The sequence below is a fragment of the Taurulus bubalis genome (genome assembly GCF_910589615.1).
Source record: "Taurulus bubalis genome assembly, chromosome: 10".
Taxonomy (NCBI): domain Eukaryota; kingdom Metazoa; phylum Chordata; class Actinopteri; order Perciformes; family Cottidae; genus Taurulus; species Taurulus bubalis.
In genome coordinates, this window is record NC_136598.1 from 26,647,898 (window position 1) to 26,653,903 (window position 6,006).

The window sequence follows — 6,006 nt, forward strand, 5'->3', positions numbered from 1 at the left end:
TTTAACACATGAAGCATAGACTTCTATACAACCAAAGGAGTCGCCCCCTGGTGGTCAGGAGAGAGAATGCAGCTTTAACACATGAAGCATAGACTTCTATACAACCAAAGGAGTCGCCCCCTGTTGGTCAGGAGAGAGAATGCAGCTTTAACACATGAAGCATAGACTTCTATACAACCAAGGGAGTCGCCCCCTGGTGGTCAGGAGAGAGAATGCAGCTTTAACACATGAAGCATAGACTTCTATACAACCAAAGGAGTCGCCTCCTGGTGGTCAGGAGAGAGAATGCAGCTTTAACACATGAAGCATAGACTTCTATACAACCAAAGGAGTCGCCCCCTGGTGGTCAGGAGAGAGAATGCAGCTTTAACACATGAAGCATAGACTTCTATACAACCAAAGGAGTCGCCTCCTGGTGGTCAGGAGAGAGAATGCAGCTTTAACACATGAAGCATAGACTTCTATACAACCAAAGGAGTCGCCTCCTGGTGGTCAGGAGAGAGAATGCAGCTTTAACACATGGACGATAGACTTCTATACAACCAGCGGAGTTGTACCTTGTGCTCCCAGAAGTACAGTGAACCTCCCCCATTGATGAATACAGGGTACTGAGGAGGTTTAGTCCTGCGGAAGTTCACGATCAGATCCTTCTTCTTGGAAATCAGCGTAAACAGGAAGTGGGAGGGGGAGGGGCTCATCGCAGTGTGTAAACTGTGGCCTGCTGGTAAGGTAATCCGTGATCCAGGTGGAGCGTTTATCTATATGGCCCTGAGCTTGTGTCCACACATCAGAGGCTGCAATGATGTTCGGGGCCCTGCAGGCCCCTGTGATCGTTCTCCGGAGGGCCACCTGACTGTTCAAATTGCCCCCTGGCCCGCATTAACATTACACCGGCCAGGACAAAAGCTCTCGACAGATAATTTTCATTGCATCAGTTCAATTTCTGCACCTCAAAACATCAGATTGACAGAAACGTCAAACAATGATTCCTCTGAGGATCGTGTGCCTAATTAAAACTAAGGTCATGCTTTCCTTGCAGATCGCCTCGTACTGCTCTTTCAATGTGTCCGATCATGATGTTCCAGACACTTCCCTCTTGCCATCTTAAATAATTTTTCAGGTTTTTTTTCCCTCCGCAATTAGATCATTACCGTGATGTTTTTGTACTGCGCCTCCCATCAATCAAGCAAAGTGTCAGCTCTGCAAGGCCTTTTTTTTCAGTGTGCCGAGAAATTATGTTTCCGCACCTCAGGATTTACGTTCTTTGCCAATACGGGAAGCGGTGTGCCAGTTATGTAGCAAAGCAGAAGGGATTCCAGTTCCACACATGGGTTGTTGGGCCTGGAGTCCAAGAGGCTTTAGTTCTGTCCGGCTGTCAAATCATCAGCGTTTTAGTAGCAAACATGTTGAGTCCGTTATGAAGTCTGCAGACTTTGCCTGGGGGAATTACCCACAATTCGTAGTAATGTGATGTCAGTGGAGAAAAAGGTAAACAAAGATAAGTCAATGCTTCATGTCTTAAAACCTGCATTCTCTCTATTGTCCATCAGGGGGCAACCCCTCTGGTTGTATAGAAGTCAAACGGACTATAAGGCAGGGTATGCTTTAGGGCGGGGCTACAAGGTGATTGACAGGTTGACAACGAGTGCAACCCATATATATGCCTCTAGCCCATACCCATTAACTAACCTCCACAATGCTGAGGAGGGATTATAATGAACTGTAAACTCATATCTCATATTCAGGCTACTTTAGAGTCATCATTCAAGATCTGTAAAGAAATAAGTGAAGTATTAAAAGCGTGATAAAGAAATGAAAGTGAATTGTCCATGCCAGTTTGTAGACGTTCATGGCTCCCAGAGGATAAATCCCACCAATTTTGGTGACCACTAAAAATATTTTAGATGCATAATCTTCGCCATACCTTCATCAAAGTCTATTTGCTGTAACAAACATTTTGGTTGCCTTCTGGGTGGATTTCTGCTGCTTGTAATTTGCGTCTCTGTCTGCAGAGCCGTCATTATGGCTCACGCAAAACTATACAAGCTATCCTCTTGTTTACCCACATGGACTTATACCGTCTACATGCAAGGAGAGGCAAGATGGCAAAAATTATACGAAAAAGCTTTGACTCGAAAAAATCTATTTCAGATACTGCTTCCAAACTTTACCCGGCCACCTGTCCATCCGGAGGCCAGGAGCACTTTTACAAATAAATATCAGCAAGCCATCAAGTCAGTTACATCACAAAGTCTCTGTTGCCGCCTATTTAACTGCTGGGAAGTTGGCTTCCTGCCCCGAGCTTCGTATGATTTCTATGAAAGGAGTGTGGCCTCTCGCACAGAAGCAGAGAAGTCCTGCTGGGTAAATGCCGCCCGCATATTTCTGCTTGAGCTGAACACATACTTCTTGTTTTAAAAAGAATAAACGTGAAGCTGCTCAGCGGGGCGCCGTGGCTGTGATTGACCCGTACGATCGGGGGCGTGCTGTAAGTCTATGTGTGTGTTTTTCTGGAAAATAGTTCCATGTGTTTCGGTGTTTTTACACAAGTCTTCTTTTTTTGCAGACAGGAGCAGTTAGTCTTCACCGTTACGCCTCCAGTGTTTAGTCTCAGCAGAAGATTTGTGTCATTGGATGATTGCAGCGGTCTCCTGTGATTAAACAACAGCTTGTTCTGGGCTCCATAAAGCTTTCTTACTCACCATTGTTTTTCCATTTCAAACTTTTTGTTTAGTTTTTTGAACTGTACAGAAATAACAAGATATGTACTGTGAATACACTCCACAGGAGGTGACTCCTCTGGTTGTATAGAAGTCTATGCTTCATGTGTTAAAGCTGCATTCTCTCTCCTGACCACCAGGGGGTGACTCCTCTGGTTGTATAGAAGTCTATATAAATGACTCTACTTCTCTTGATGTATTCCCTCAGTAAACATTGTAAACATGAGTTTATGTCTCAATCTCTAGTTCCAAGTCTTCTTCAATACAGCATGATGTTCATTTAGTAAATTATAGTCATTTAGAGTCAAACAGACCATAAAGCAGGGGACTCTTTAGGGGCGGGGTTACAAGGTGATTGACAGGTCTCTGCCGCTACCAGAACCATATACACCGTCTCTACGTCACTCTTCCAAATTCCAAATATGATAACAAGACAGTTGCTGAGAGATGGTCGGATATTCTGATATCCAAAAAAAAAATCATAATAACATAACCAACCTGTCACTTCCTGTTTGTTGAGTTGATGCCCTGCCGTTGTCTACCTACCACATTTCATTTGGACACAATGAGGGAAATGTATGATGTCTTATTTTGGATCGCGTATTATTTTCCATTTCAGCTGAGGCCGATAGAAATATTGTCGAGTGTATTATCAAACTTTTGCCAAAATGCTTGAAAACAGACATTAATGTCCTCATAAATGCCAAGCCTGGTGGCTCTTAAAGGGTCAAGGTGGCTCTTAAGGCCCCGGTGGCTCTTAAAGGGCCCGGTGGCAGCGTGTTTCAGCCTCAGGTTGTCCACCTGATTTATTGAGGCGCTTGGCTCGCGAGGACTCTTTCTGGTCGGTGTAAAGTTCTGCTGTCAAACTGTACAGTGCAGTTAGCGGGACTCCGTCTGAAAAAACTACACTTTTTGTCTGAATAGTGGTATAAACGTGATAGGAAAAGTGTTTGGCGTGTGTGTGTGTGTGTGTGTGTGTGTGTGTTTGGGTGACTTGTCGGGGCTCTCCTCGCTTTAACCGGCGGGGATTTCACGACAGTGCATTCCTCCAGGCTGCTGCCTTATATGGTCGTTCGGCACTAGGTGACGGGCCGGTTGTCTGTGGTCTTTGGCGCTCCACATGAAAGCATCAACATTAAGAGCTGCTCGCTTTGCAGCATTACGTCACCGTCTGTCAGCTACTGGTCCAGAGGTCTGCACACAGTCAGCCTGAGCATCGTGGACTGAAAGCGACGGCTTCGACCGCTCTGGGTGTTCGTTTTTTGCAAAAGTGTCACCAGGCATACGACGGATCTTTACCCTCACAGAGAGGGCAGAGTGATTCTGCAGGCACGACTCAACCTCTGGCAAAGGCTTCACCGAGGGTTAAGTCTCTCTCTCGATACACTCCAGTTTCAGTCTGTCTCATCGAATTATAGTCGATCTATTCTTTAAGTTGCACATTCAGCAGGCATGGAGCAACATGAGCAATCACTTTTGGTCGTCATTTTAATGACCTGACGTTCACGCTCCTCTTAGCTTCGTTTTGGTCTTTGATATCTGGCTCTTTAGCGACCTCAAGTGAGACGAAACCCCAATAGTCCCAAAATATTGCTCATTGGATCGAAAATTCTTTTATCCCTCAAGCCATGCCGTCTCTCACTGGATGAAGTCAAGTTTGAGTCTGTCTCATCGAATTAATGTCGATCTATAAAAGTTCACGAACGTCACAAAAGAACGGCACCATTACTTTTTTAAGTATGAAGATTAATCCGTAGAGATTAACCCAAAAAACCTCACAAGTTAAGTTTTAAACTCCAGCCATTGGAGAGCTGGATCATTTGCACTGGAGCATAATGGTGAAACCCCATTTTGTTCCCAGTATGGTAACTAGGGTTGGGTACCGAAAAAACAATGCCCTTCCTTGGTAATGGTAACTGGCCCATTCCAGTGAAAACCACCACAACCTGCTCTGGAGTATCACTTCGGTTAAAGAACAGAGTTGACGTTCATAAAGAGTGCATTTCATGGCCGAGGACTCTGTGACTTAGTGAGAACGCTCCGGAGCCCAACGGTTGGCGATACGGTGTTTCCCTGGAAGTGGGAGCGAGGGGAGCAAAGAGTGGGGCAACTGGGACAACAGAAGAGCAGAATGGCACCTGTTGGGTGCAGATATGATGCTGATCGTTGACCAAACCAGAGATGGATTGGTCAACCTTTTTATTTTCCCAGCTGCCCCAGGAAACTAAGGACATGGCGATCTATGAGTCCCCTCTGAATGCCCACATGTTTAATGCTCTTTAGGCTCTGTGTGATGGAGGGTCAGGCGGTCTGCTGGCCACATGGTTGGTATTCTACCTTGATTTTTAAATCTCACATTGTTCTTTTTTCTTTAACATAGGCTGTTAAAGGAGCCCGGTCTGATACTTTGGGCTACTGAGGCGTTTTTCCCTCTGGGTCGATCTGGCTGACGCGCTCTTGTTGTGCCTCAATCTCCTTGCGTTCATTTTGATCGGATAAATGATCCACGAACACGTTGTGATGTATAAGATGAGTGTGTTCTCTTCGGCCGTGGTAGAACATAAACCCTTGATGCCAACAGTTAACGCTCGGTTGTTAGAAGCATAACAGTCGTACCGCGAAAGCGGTCCAAAGCCTTGGCCCTTTCCGGGTCCAACACCTTCCGTCAATAATGCTGTAATTGACTATATAGGCAAGCACAGGAACTCAGAACAGTGCCACCTAGTGTACATATATAGAAACATTTTCTAGACCACATTTGGCTCCTGCGTAGAACGTAAACCTTTAGTCTTATCCACGGACTGTTTATAAGAAGTGGGCGTCACCCGTTGGTTTGGACTGATGTCATGAAGCCTCTGCACTGGTTCCCTTGACAGAAATGATTTATTTTAAACCCAACTATGATGTTTCTCTTGAAACTTAAGTGATTTTGTTGCCTAAACATCATGTTGCTTTTGCTGCCGAAACCTAAATGTTTGTACTTATTTTAAGATGTTTTTCCTGAACCTCACTAAGTGGTTTTGTTGCCCAAACCTAACTTTCACTTTGTAGAAGAAAATCATGAAGATCCAGCCACACAAAAAGGGAAAAAGAAAGAAAATGGTGTCCCTGTACATGAAACCAACAGGTTTCATTTTGTGACTATTTCATGAACTGATTAGAAACTGTGTTGCAATAAATGCCACTAAATAATATATTGGAACATTATTGATGCATCGAAAACATTCCCAATAAATATACACAACAATAAATGTAAAGAAAAAGCCCCAATAAATGCGGTTTAAAA